Genomic DNA, 12,856 nt, shown 5'->3' with positions numbered 1-12,856 from the left:
TGGGATACTCCCAACAGTCATTCTTGTAAGATGAGTCCTAGCAGAGGTCCTTTTTGGGTTACCCTAGTTTTTTACTGGACTATTGGCTAAGAGAATACGAACAAGCTTCTCAGAGAATACTGTTACAGTCCATATACAGTCATATTTATTCTGTATAGCAGCAACGCAATTTCCCCGTTAAAAGGGATCCCTCACCCTGCCAGTAGAGTGATTTCCTTCTCTCTTGTTGGTTAGTGACAGAAAAAGCCCAAACCTGCCAGTGAACAGTGTCCACTTCTAATTTGTTAAAGTATTAGGAAGCATTCCTCTCTTTAGTACCAAGACTACCAAAACCACTAAGTCCAAAGTTTCAGGGACCAAAAAATTCTTCAAGTGGGTTTTTAGGTATAATAGAGAACCTAACAAAAATGCATACATGTGTACCCCAAAAGACATACAAAAGAATGTTCATAGCATCAGTCTTTATAATAGCCCTAAATGGAAACATCGCCAATATCTATCAACAGTAGAACGGATAAGTAAATGGCAATATATTCATTCACTGTATAACAATGAAAATAAATGAACAACCGATCCAGGTAACAACATGGATAAACCTCACAATGTTTTCTTTAAAGATTTTTTTTAATGTTTGTTTATTTATTTTTGAGTGAGAGATGAGTGAGCAGGGGAGGGGCAGAGAGATGAACCTCACAATATTAAACAAAGGAAGCCAGACACAAGAGAATACAGTTATGTATTCAATATATATAAAAGTTAACCATTGGCAAACCTAATCTTTGGTGTTAGAATTTGGGAAAGTGATTACCTTTGGGAAGAAAGAAGAATAATGACTAAGAAGGGGGCATGTTAGTGTTGTAGCTATTGATGTGGGTGTTGATTACACAGTTATCTTTACTTTGTGATAAGTTGTGCTAAATAATTATATTTGTGTACTTTTCTACATGTGTGTTATGCTTCCATTAAAAAACTTTTAAAAATTCATATAATAGCCCTCCTGTGTGTGATGTGCACTTTTTCTGAATGCTTTTAAGATATTTTTCTCTTAGTTTTGTCAGTTTGACAATAACACGCATTGGTAATTTTCCTACCTGTGCTTCACTGAGCTTTGTGGATCTGTAATTTCATGCTTTTCACCAAATTCAGAAAACATGCTCCCAGTATTTAAAAAAAATAGACATACAGAAAATAGAAGGACCATGCTCATCTCCTACATACCTTCTGGGAAAGATGGCACTACATATTGGTTACTGCATTTAAGCATAATACTTTATTCTGAAGTCCGCATCCTAAATTTGGAGGTTATTGTCTCCTGGTTGGCTCCATAAACTGAACCAGTTTTCTAATTTGTTCTAAGTTCTTGTCCAGCCTGTCGACTCATAAGCCACTCACAATGAACCACTCTATACCCTTACCTCAGGCCACATCTCCTAAAGTTCTCAAGGAAAGGATTTCCCTTTACTGTTGTGATTCAGGGCCACTATTGAGCGATGGTGTTGTATAGTGACCACTCACACCCAGCTATTGCCAGCTCATTGCAGACCCTTTTGTGAATTAACAAGACCTAAACTTTTTTCCTTCATTAATTGGTCAGAGGGAACCCCCTTTGAAGCCAGTGTATATGGATTGAGGGAGAAGTGCTGAAGGAATAGGGGCAGGTACTAATAACAGTAGTCTGAGTCACCTGCTTATTCAGTTTAGTTGTGGCCATGTACCCAGTTTTGTAGGGAGTGAACTGCTGTTATGCCCATCCAGTTGTATGATTGGTGAATCAGATAACACCAGTTCATGACGAGTAGTAGTTCGATCATTCACATAGTCACTTGATGTCCCATGGTCAGGAGTTCCATCTCTATCAGGTACCAGCAGCAAACCAGGAGCTGCTTTTCAAAGAAACAAAACAAAACATTGGTTGAGGAAGATAGATCTTTACTCAAAAACCAAGGAATCTTGTGATTCTCCTATTGGCACTTACCCTCAGAGACTTCATATAGCATCTCTACCACATGAACTTCCAATACCATTGTATCTGCCTAACGATAAGGCCCAACTGGCAAGACAGTTTGCTCTGGGCCCCACTCAAAATTACAGTTACCCATAAAACAGGTTAGGTCACCCAAAAGTACTATTTTGTTGTCTCCAGAACCTAAAAAGGCCTGCCACACATTTTGCCTTTTTCTTTACTGTGGTGGTGAAAAACACAACAGTCACTCACTTGAATGGATAACCTAACAGGTCTCTGGCCACTGAATCCCATGTGGCAGGTCCCTGAAGTTTTACAGGGTATTTCTTGCACCTTCTGCTAAGCATATGTCTTACCAAAGCATGTAGAGTGTTTACTACTTCCTGCTCTTTGGGCTCATTTAACGTTCATTTCTATAATAGACCAGTGTGATATTCTATCGCATAGAAAGATGATCAAGGTCCCTTCAGCACAGAATAGAAAGGTGGCACAGTGCTGAGACAAGACAGTAAGGGCTTACTGTTGTCTCTGTCAGTTAAACACAATCTACTTCTGATTTCCCTGAATAACTGGAATGGGAAATGAGGGGGCACTTCCAGAGCAATACCTATATATCATATCAAAGTCTGTATTCATTTCCTCCAATGAAGATACCACGCCTATAACAGCAACTACAATTGGCATCTTTGCCTGATAAAATCTTGCAGTAATCCAGTCATTCTTTACTACCCATTTGGTTTTTATACTGTCATTCCCTATGACCCATCTGGTGACCACAAAGGGAAGTTAAGTGGGAATGTGGTATGAATCACTATGCCAGCATGGTGGCACTAATTTCTGCAAGTTCCCCAGGGATGCAGTACTGCTTTGGTGAGAGACAAGCAGTTATGAACTTCTACATAGGCCTTCCTACCATAATAGCATTCACTCCATTGGACAGGAAACTAAAATGAAGACTGCTTCAGTTATTAAAATATGTCTATTCTTACTACACATTAAGACTGGAGAAATAACCCCAATATGGGTCTCTCTGGACTCACTGTTAACCCAGATGCAGGCCAAGACTCCATCTGTCACTTAAGTTTCCTAGGCCTCCTATTTTAACCAGTTGTCCAGGATTAGGTTTTGGGTCTCTAGGTATTAATATAAGTTAAGAGACAGTATCTAATAAGCCTCAGGAGGTCTGGTATTTTCCTTTCTCCAGGAAATGGCCACTAGAGAAGAATTAGGGCAGTGATCCCGTAATTTGCTCACCAGGGGAGCTTCAAAAAATATCAATGCCTGGGTCTCACTCCCTGAAATTATGATTTAATTGGCCTGGATGTTCTTGAGAATTTTACGGTGGTCTAAAGTACAGACACATTTGGGAAGCATGGGATTAGGGGAAGGTTCATGGTTATACACCTGTGGCAGCATTGCAGGATTTTTCTTCAAAGGGACCCAATCTTTCTCCATCATCAAAGAGTTCCAGGTCTGTGAACTGGATGAGATGCTTCAAATTTCATTATGACAACACAAGTTAGTTTAGAATTTTCCCACCTATATATGTCAAGCAGCAAATTAGTAGGCTACTTAATCTATTACTTAATCTGCTTCCTTTCTTGTTATCCTTGAACCATTTCCACCTTTCCCTGAAAGTCAAAACACTCTGATAACGTATTATTATGGTAATTGTGCCCACCATGTCTCTGATGGTTATATGCCATCACGTGGCCTCTACCAATTTGAGATTATCTTATTCTGAGATCAGGAAACTCAGTTCTACCACAGCATTTATCACCATCAATCTGACAAACAGAGGGCAGCCACTTCAGAGCTCTTTAGGGATGCTTATACTTCTATCACCAATGCATCCTTAATGACTTGGTAAAAATGGAGAATGTCTAAGGAGCCCTTGTTTTCTCTTCTTTACAGTATGCCAGAGTATTTCTGGGATTCTGAAATTATTACTTCAAATTTCATTTGTAGGTCATTTATTATTTGTAGATAATACAAATACTGTTATTGAGCCCATGCCTCATCCTAGCAAACTATTAATGCCAATATATGAGATGTTGATTCTCAGGTGAGTGCACCCATGCTAATAAATTTGCCATGATAAAACCTTGTATTGATTCCCCCTTGGTGTAACATCCTTAGAACCCACTTCTATATATACTCCTCAGGTTTCTGCTGATCAACATGGTAAGGTCTTTAACTCCTGTGTAGGTTATCTCATGCCATAGCAGGCCACATACTTCTCTGATTAGGTGATCTTGAGATTTATCTAGGGATACTGTGAGGTGATGAAGGTACGTTCTGAGAACAGATACCAGCCTATGAGAGAGCTGTTCCCAGTGCAGTCACCGAAAGCCTCTATGCAGAGGAGGCTAGTTTCCCCAGAGAGCCAAGGAAGTTTGGGGGATATGCAGGTTCAGCATTCTCATCTTCATTCTTGTCTGCTCAAAAGTCTCCATTCTGTCTTAGGGCCCCACATTTTTCTCACCAATGCTCTACCCTTAGACTAAGAAAACTGGAAGAACTGAGTATTTTATTGGTACTACAAATCTACCTTTTCTGCCCACTGCTTATAGGAGATGAAGGACTCCTTCAAAGCTGTGGTGGAGGAGTTCTGACACTCTCTATGCATTCTCAGCTACATAGTCATAGTTTTTACATTTTTCTTTTTCCTGTGTACATTCTGTTTAGGTTCGTAAGAGAGGCCTGGTGGATCCACAATCTTAAATCACTATGGTTACCACAGTGATACATTCTCACCTTCACTCCATCCCATGCTATTAATAGTAAGTATAACAGTACCTTAAGCCATGGATCACTTGTGGTCCCTTTGTCTATAGCAATGAAGTTATCCCTGTGATTGATTTTACGTGTGTGTGTATTTAATTCAACCTCAAAGGGTCCATCTCCTGTAACAGCTCTGGTACTAATTACTCTTTCAGTCAGGGTTATAAAAAAAATTGAAGGCACATGTGAAATAATTTAAGAATGAAAAAGATTGGTGAAAATAAATTACACTAATTTCAGGAACTTTGTTTTTTCAAAAGATGCTACTGAGAAAATGAAAAGACAAACCATACTATGAGAAAGGATATTTGGTATATATATGTGTGTTCAAGAACTTATATCCAGAATAAAGAAGTCCTAAAAATCAGTCAGAAAATGACTGACAACCCAACAGAAATATGGGCAAGTGACTTGAACAAGCACTTCAAACCAGAGGATCTCTAAATGGCAAATAACATAAAATGGTGCTCAGTCTCAATCATCACCAGTAACATGCAAATTAAAGCTAAAATGAAATGCCACTACACACCCATCAGAATGGCTAACATTAAAAACAGTGATGATACCAAGTGTTGCTCAGGGTGTGGAGACTGTGAAACTTTCATATACTTTTGGTGGGGATATAAATAACATAAACTTTGGAAAACTGTCATCTGTATACAGTGTGAACATACCTCGAGACCAAGGAATTTTAATCCTAAGTATTCTCTCAAAAGAAGTCTTCCCATTCACACCAAGAGACACATAAGAGAATGTTTATGGCATCATTATTGGTTAATAGCCCCAGGGTAGAAAAACCCAAATATCAACAACAGGATGGATAAATATATTTGGTGCAGTCATACAATGGAATATAGCAATGAATGTGAACTTTTCCAAACAATACAGAACAATCTCATATACATATGAAATGCACACTTAATACCATTTATGTAAGGTTGAAAGTGAGGTAAAATTGGTCTATGGTTAGAAATTGGAAGAATGATGACATTGGGGAGAAAGGCAGGATAGTTATTGAGAGGTTGTATACTATGTAAACAGTAATACTCTATTTTCTGAGTGGTGGATACAGTGATATTTTTACTTTATGATAGATACTTCATTTATTTCCATAGTATTCTATATTTTGATTTTTTAAAAGGGTGGGCCTAAAAAGACTGGAACTATTTGTTTATGCCTCCATGCCCCTCTCCACTAATTCAAGTACTTCTTCCTTCAAGGTCCAGTTCAGATTCCATATCTTACATGAAGTCCAACCACTCCAGATAGAGGCAATTTATCTTTCTATATGGTTTTTATTACATCCCCAGGGAGGCAGTATATAACAATAGAAATATGGGCAAAGGGGTTTGGGCTTCAATCTGTAAGGCAAATAAAAGTAGGATAGTGACATGGTCATATCTGTATCTGCATACCATAAATGTGTTTAACCAACTTTACTTATACATATTTCTTTGAATATGTGGGCAAATATAAAACTTTATATATACCTGTAAGTATGTAATATGCTACACTGTTATAATATTTGTTCCCAATGAATAATTCTTTGGTTTATGCCTTTTTGCAATATGCCTTTGGAGGAATAGAAAATTTGGGGGGGTGGGGAGGAAGTCTCTTTCTCTTGTTACCTAGCTCACCAATTAATCTAGTCTCTCAATGTCCTTTCTTCTTCCTTCAGTATTAGAATGCCCAAGTTTTAGCTTTGTACATTGCCACATAGTTAAGGACTGTATTTCCTAGCCTCCCTTGAAAGTATGGCCATATGACTATATTTTGGCCCGTGACTTATAAGTGGAAATGACGGCTGCAACTCCTATGGCATTCCCTTAAGAAAAGGTAGCTAGAACAAAGGTATTTGTCATTTAAAATATTTTAACACAGATTGCCAGAGTGCTTTGTAAATAGGTTGAAAAGTTCACATGTATACCAGCAATGTAAAACAATACCCTTTTACTTGGATCCTCACTAGCAAGAGGGAATTTAAAATTTTGCCCACTCTGAAAAGATGTTTCATCATACTCATAACAGGAGAAAAACATAATAAACTAATACTAATATTAAACATTTTCACTTTTCAATCTCAAATCCAAAAGTCTGATAACATATTCTAATGACAGTGCTACACATTCTCAACTGTTCTTTATACAACACTTATGGAGGAAAATTTGGCAATATCATCAAAATTACACACACACACACATATGCACAACTTGATCTAACAATCTTATTTCTGTAAATTTATACTACAGATATCTTGAACATGTGAGACAAAACTATGAACAGGATTTTTCATTACTACATTGTTTTTAAGAGCAAAAGACTGAAAACAATGCAAATATCCATCACAGAAGTTTGCAAAATAAATTCTGGCATTCTTTTTTTTTTTTTTTTTTTGAGAGAGAGAGAGACAAAGAGAGCGTGAGTGGGGGAGAGTAGGAGAGGGGCAAAAGAGAGAGGGAGAGGGAGGGGAAGAGAGGGGGAGAGAGAGAGAGAGAGGGAGAGACAGAGAGACACACACAGAGAGAGAATCCTAAGCAGGCTCCATGCGCAGCATGGAGCTCAACCTGGGGCTCCATCCCATGTCCCTGGGATCATGACCTGAACTGAAATCAAGGGTTGGATGCTCAACTGACTCAACCACCCAGCTGCCCCAATTCTGGCATTCTTGTAGTACAAATACTACGTGGCTGTTAAAGAATGAGTAATCTTATTATGCAGCTGATTAAATACCTCCAAGATGTATTGCAACCAGAAAAGTGAGATGTGGAACATAGTGTACATTATGATAAAATGTTTTTTAAAAAGGAGAATATAAATTTGTATAAGAAAGCTCTGGGAATTACTTCAAATCTATTAGAATGGCTGTTATCAAAAAGACAAGAAGTAACAAATGTTGGTGAGGATGTGGAGAAAAGAGAATTTTTGTGCACTGTTCGTGGAATTATGTATTGGAATAGCCACTATGGCAAACAGTGTGGAAGTTCCTCAAAAACTTAAAACTAGAACTACCATATGACTTGGCAATTCCACATCTGGGTATTTATTCAAAGACAATGAGAATGCTCCAAAGGATATATGCACACCCATGTTCATTGCAGCACTATTTACAATAGCCAAGATATGGAAACAACCTAAATATACATTGAAAGATGAATGGATAAAGAAAATGTAGTAGATATGGAGTAAGTCATGGAAATAAAAGCCACAGCATAAAGAATATAATCAATGATATTGTAAGTGTTGTATGGTGACAGATAGTAGCTACACTTGTGATGAGCATAGCATAATGTACATTGGTCAAATTAGTATGTTGTACATATGAACTAATATAACATTGTGTGTCAACTACACTCAAAAAAAAAAAAAAAGAAAAATTCATGATCGAAGTTTAGAGGGAAAAAAAAGAAAAACATGTCATACATATTTAGAATGGAATATCATTCAACCATAAAAAATAACGAAATCTTGCCATTTGCAACAACATAGACCACGTGGGCATAATGCTAAGTGAAATAAGTCAGATTGAGAAAGACAAATACCACATGATCTCACTTGTATGTGGAATATAAAAACAACCAACCAACCAGCCAAGCTCAGAGATAGAGAACAGACTGGTGGTTGCCAGGGGTGGGGTGGGCAAAATGGGTGAAGGGGGTCAAGAGGTACAAACTTCCAGTAATAAATAAGTCATGAGGATGGAATGTACAGAAGGTAACTATAATTAATAATACTGTTTTGCATATTTGAAAGTTGCTGAGAGTAAATCTTAAAAAGTCCTCACCATAAGAAAAAAAATTCTGTAAGTGTATGGTAACTAGACTTATTGTGATGATCATTTCACAATATTTACAAATATCAAATCATCATGCTGTACACCCGTACATATAAAGTTTCATGTCAATTATACATACCTCAATTGAAAAAAAAGAATACCATGACAAGAAAGACTGCAAAAGAAAGGGAAAAGAAAAAGAAAAAATAAGCTCTAGGAAGATACATGAGAAAATTGTAAAAGTAGTTGTGAGATGGATGGATAGATGGCTGTGGCATGAGAAATGGTGGAGGGGATATACATGTGGGAAATTTCAAAACATAAGTCTATTTATACACACGTGCACACACACACCATTTGAATGAATTACCTACTCAAAAAGAAAAGAAGTTTCCATGTGGTGAATTCCTTAGTTTCCTTTATGTGATTTTTGTCAAGTCCATTTACCCATCTGATTCTTCTACTGTAAATCAGGGGTAAGATACATGTCATAGTACTTTGTGAGCACTTATATGTGTGCATAGTTCAGTGCTGGTTACATAATCAGCATTTAATGTTAGTTGAATTAAAACAATAGTTTGACAGTCTGTTAGGCCTAACTGGCATTTCATTATTATTTTACTTTGCATGCTCCTGATTTCTCCTGATTCTGAGAATCTTTTCACATTTGGAGTTACTCTTTGTTGAGTTCATATTCTTTGCTACCCACTTTTCTGTTGAACTACATGTTCCCTTAATGTGAATTTCTAAGAGGGTTTTGTGTATTACAGATGTTAAACCTCCTCATGAATATTTTTCAAAATTTATTGCACATCTATTAACCTTAATTGTAACTTTTCTATGCAGGCTACTTTTTAATAATGACAAGTGTCTATCTTTTTTGAGAAGAATGTGTATTCTGCTCTTTTGGGGTGAAGTATTCTATAAAAGTCAATTAGATCCAATTGACTGATGGTAATACACAGTTCAACTGTATCCTCACTGATTTTCTGCCTGCTAGATCTATCAATTACCATAAGAGGGGTGTTGAAATCTCCAACCATAATAGTGATTTGTCTATTTCTCTTTGTAGTTGTCTACTTTTGCCTTAGCTATTTTAATGCTTTGTTGTGAGATATGCACATTAAAGTTTATATCTTTTTGGAGAATGGACACCTTTATCATTATGTAATGCTCCTCTCTATCCCTGATAATTTTCCTTTTTCTAAAGTCTGTTTTCCCTGAACATAGCAACTATAGCTTTCTTTTGATTAGTATGAGATTGGTGGGTCTTTCTCCATTCTTTTGCTTTTAACCCGTATCTTTATATGTAAAATAGATTTCTTACATGATTCCTGAGAAAATGGGGCACTACTAATGGCTGTGGGCTTCCTTCCTCCAAACAAACCCTAGGTAACTACAGAAATAAAGGAGCAAGGGCTTGAGGAATAAGATAAAAAAACTGAGAAAACCCTGGTAAGGGTCAGGAGTAAGTTTTTAAGTATTGTTCCTGGCACTTCCCTTCACTGCTTTGGGACAATCAGTCCAGACAACTGACTGCTACAGATACCATTAGCAACTGCTTCCCAGTATAGAATAATACAAAGGGTCTGTTGAAGCGAGTTGCTGATGAAAAAGTGTGTGGGCTGAACAGATACTCTAGAAAATTGAGACATTCACTCTCCAACTCCTTCCCCAAACCTCTAGGGTTTTGATGGATTACAAGAGCCTTCTGCTAGATTATGAGTTTCAAGTTAAATCCTCACCAGAGGAGTTTTCAGAGGAAACAATAGCAACAGAGATAGAACACTATAGCTCCTCTGTGGTGTCTGGAGCTCTCTGCTCTCTAATCCTTAAACTTGTGGGAAGGGATAAAAATTAGGGTCTGCCCTTTTGCTCTTCCTCAATATCCATTATCAGAACAGAAGCTTGTGAACCAAGTATCTAGACTCCTAGGAATATGATCACTATGTAACACAACAAGTTACACAACATATACCAACTGAAGCAGAATTATAGGAATAAATGTAGACATTTAATTTAAAAATTTTTAAAGAATTAAACAATTAGTCATTCAACAAAAAGTTTACTGAGCACCTACTAGTGTCAGGCACTGAGGATCCATCATGAACAAGATAGACAAAAATCTTTATTCTTGTACATTTTATTTTCTAGTGGTGGGAAATGGCATGAGGGACAGAGACAAAAGCATACAAACAACTTATTATCTAACTAAGGAATAAGCCATTTTAGAAGGTAATATTTGCTATAAAAATAAGGCTGATTGGGATTGTGAAAAGGGTCACGATTTTAAAATGAAACTAAGCCTAAAATAGGAGTGAAGAGGATGTTGAGTGGGAGGTCAGTAATGTTTGAAGAAACAAGAAATCATAAAAAAAAAGCCATAGGAGAATATTAGGTATGGAAACGAGTTTAAAGAACATCATAAATAAATTAAAATTAAATTAAATTAAAAAAAAAGGAACATCATAGATGGATAAACAGGGTTGATCAGATTTTAAGTTGCTTTTGAGGTACAGAATTTTAATATTTTTATGTAGTTAAAACCTCTAGATTTTTTACCCATGTGGTTTCCTGTGTTTTCATGTTTGAAACACCGTCATCCAGAGATTTTTTTTTAGCTTTATAATTGCAACATTTTAAATTATAAAATAGTATTTGTAGATGGTAAGAAATTCAAACAAAATAGAAGGATAGTAGAAAGTAAAAGACCTCATTAACTCTCCTCCATTATCCTTTCCATAGGGGTAATCATTTTTCTATGTATCTTTTCAGAAATTTTCTATGTATAATCAAATATGTATACATACATGATTTAAAAAATTTATAGCAGCTTGCTTTTTCATTTCCCAATATGGATTGACTCCAGAGACTGAGGTTTTAAATGACAGCAGAATTTCATTTAGGAGGCATGATTACAGAGATAATAAAACGATCACTGGGTGGTCAGTGGTTGGGGGACAGTAGGGATGAACAGGTGGAGAAACACAGGGCATTTTTAGGGCAGTGAAACTATTCTGTATACTATAATTCTGGATACATGACATTATGCATTTGTCAAAACCTACAGAACTGTACAAAACAGAAGGAACCTTAATGCAAACTATGGACTTTAGTTAATATTAATGTATCAATATTGGTTTATCAATGGTAACAAATAAATATACCACACTAATACAAGATGTTAACAATAGGAGAAACTGAGTGTGTGTGTGTGAGATGTGGGAATTCTGTATCTTCTGTCCAGTTTTTCTGTAAACTTAGAACTGCTCCAAAAACAATCTATTAAAAAAACCTCATTTAGAAAAACTATTTTGTAAACTATTTTTGTAAAGCTTTGTATAGGATACTTTAGAGATGGAGGCTAGAGGTCAAATATCAGGCAGGTTGTTGCTATGGTCCAAGCTTAAAATGATTAGTACTAAGGTAGCAAATGAAATTAGTTTGAAAAGATTTGCTAATACTTAAGAAAATTGCATCTGAGAAGTCTTTTTTTTTTAAAGTAATTTTTTGAGAAAGTGTGTGCACACGCATGAGTGGGGGAGGGGCAGAGGGTGAGCGAGCGAGCGAGTGAGAGAATCTTAAGCAGGCTCCACACCCAGTGCGGAGCTCAACGTGGGGCTTGATCTCATGACCATGAGATCATAGCCTGAGCCTAAATTAAGCATTGGATGCTTAACCAACTGAGCCACCCAGGTGCCCCTGCATTCTTAGAAATTTTAAGTAGAATTTAAAGTTTGTGATTTAAAGAGGTAATAAATAAATAAAAGGTCAAAAATATTATGTTAGTCAGGAACAGCAAAAAAACCCCACCAATATGGGCAAGAATTATGAGAACAAAAAAATATGGCTGAAAAGATGTGAATAGCCATGACTGACATGTTGACTATTTTTTACCTTAACACGACATGGAGGAATAAGGAAGTTATTCATCCATTACACTTGGTGTTACTCATGTTCTTAAATTGTTCATTTCCATATTTTTATAACTTACCTTTAATTTCTTTAACAAATCAGTCATTAACAAGACATTATTGGATGCTTTCAATCTAAATAGCACTATTTCATACAAAATGCAGCTATCTCAAATTTATTCTATGCACAACACAAAGCATTAGATTCCTGCTCTCTTTAATGCCTAATTCATCACACTTGGGAGTAGGCCAGTTCCATAAATTTCTGAGTTAAATAAGAATCTGTTCTAATATTTTGAATGATTACATATGAAGATTATAGTAAGTATGGCATTTCTAAGGCAAAAAGGTAGCTTCCAAAAAAGAAAAGGAAACTTCAAAGATCTACAGAATTAAGCTTTTTGTTATGTATGTATGCACATA

At 36.4% G+C, this 12,856-nt stretch overlaps 1 long non-coding RNA gene across 6 annotated transcripts in view; it reads right to left on the bottom strand.

Moving 5' to 3' along the window:
- LOC112858627 (uncharacterized) overlaps nucleotides 1-12,856 on the bottom strand; it is a 45,567-nt gene that overhangs the window by 24,988 nt on the left and 7,723 nt on the right. For 5 of the 6 annotated variants that reach the window (XR_015250319.1, XR_015250321.1, XR_015250317.1 and 2 more), the window contains exon 2: nucleotides 1,685-1,880. This is a non-coding gene — a long non-coding RNA (uncharacterized LOC112858627). Of the gene's footprint in view, nucleotides 1-1,684; nucleotides 1,884-12,856 lie in introns of all 6 variants that reach the window. The other variant, XR_015250320.1, reaches the window with a different exon arrangement.

The sequence above is a fragment of the Puma concolor genome, chromosome B1, assembly GCF_028749965.1.
Source record: "Puma concolor isolate L17-30 chromosome B1, mPumCon1.1.hap2, whole genome shotgun sequence".
Lineage (NCBI taxonomy): Eukaryota > Metazoa > Chordata > Mammalia > Carnivora > Felidae > Puma > Puma concolor.
The sequence above is the reverse complement of the archived record's forward strand: the minus strand, read 5'-3'. Positions and strand labels throughout refer to the sequence as shown.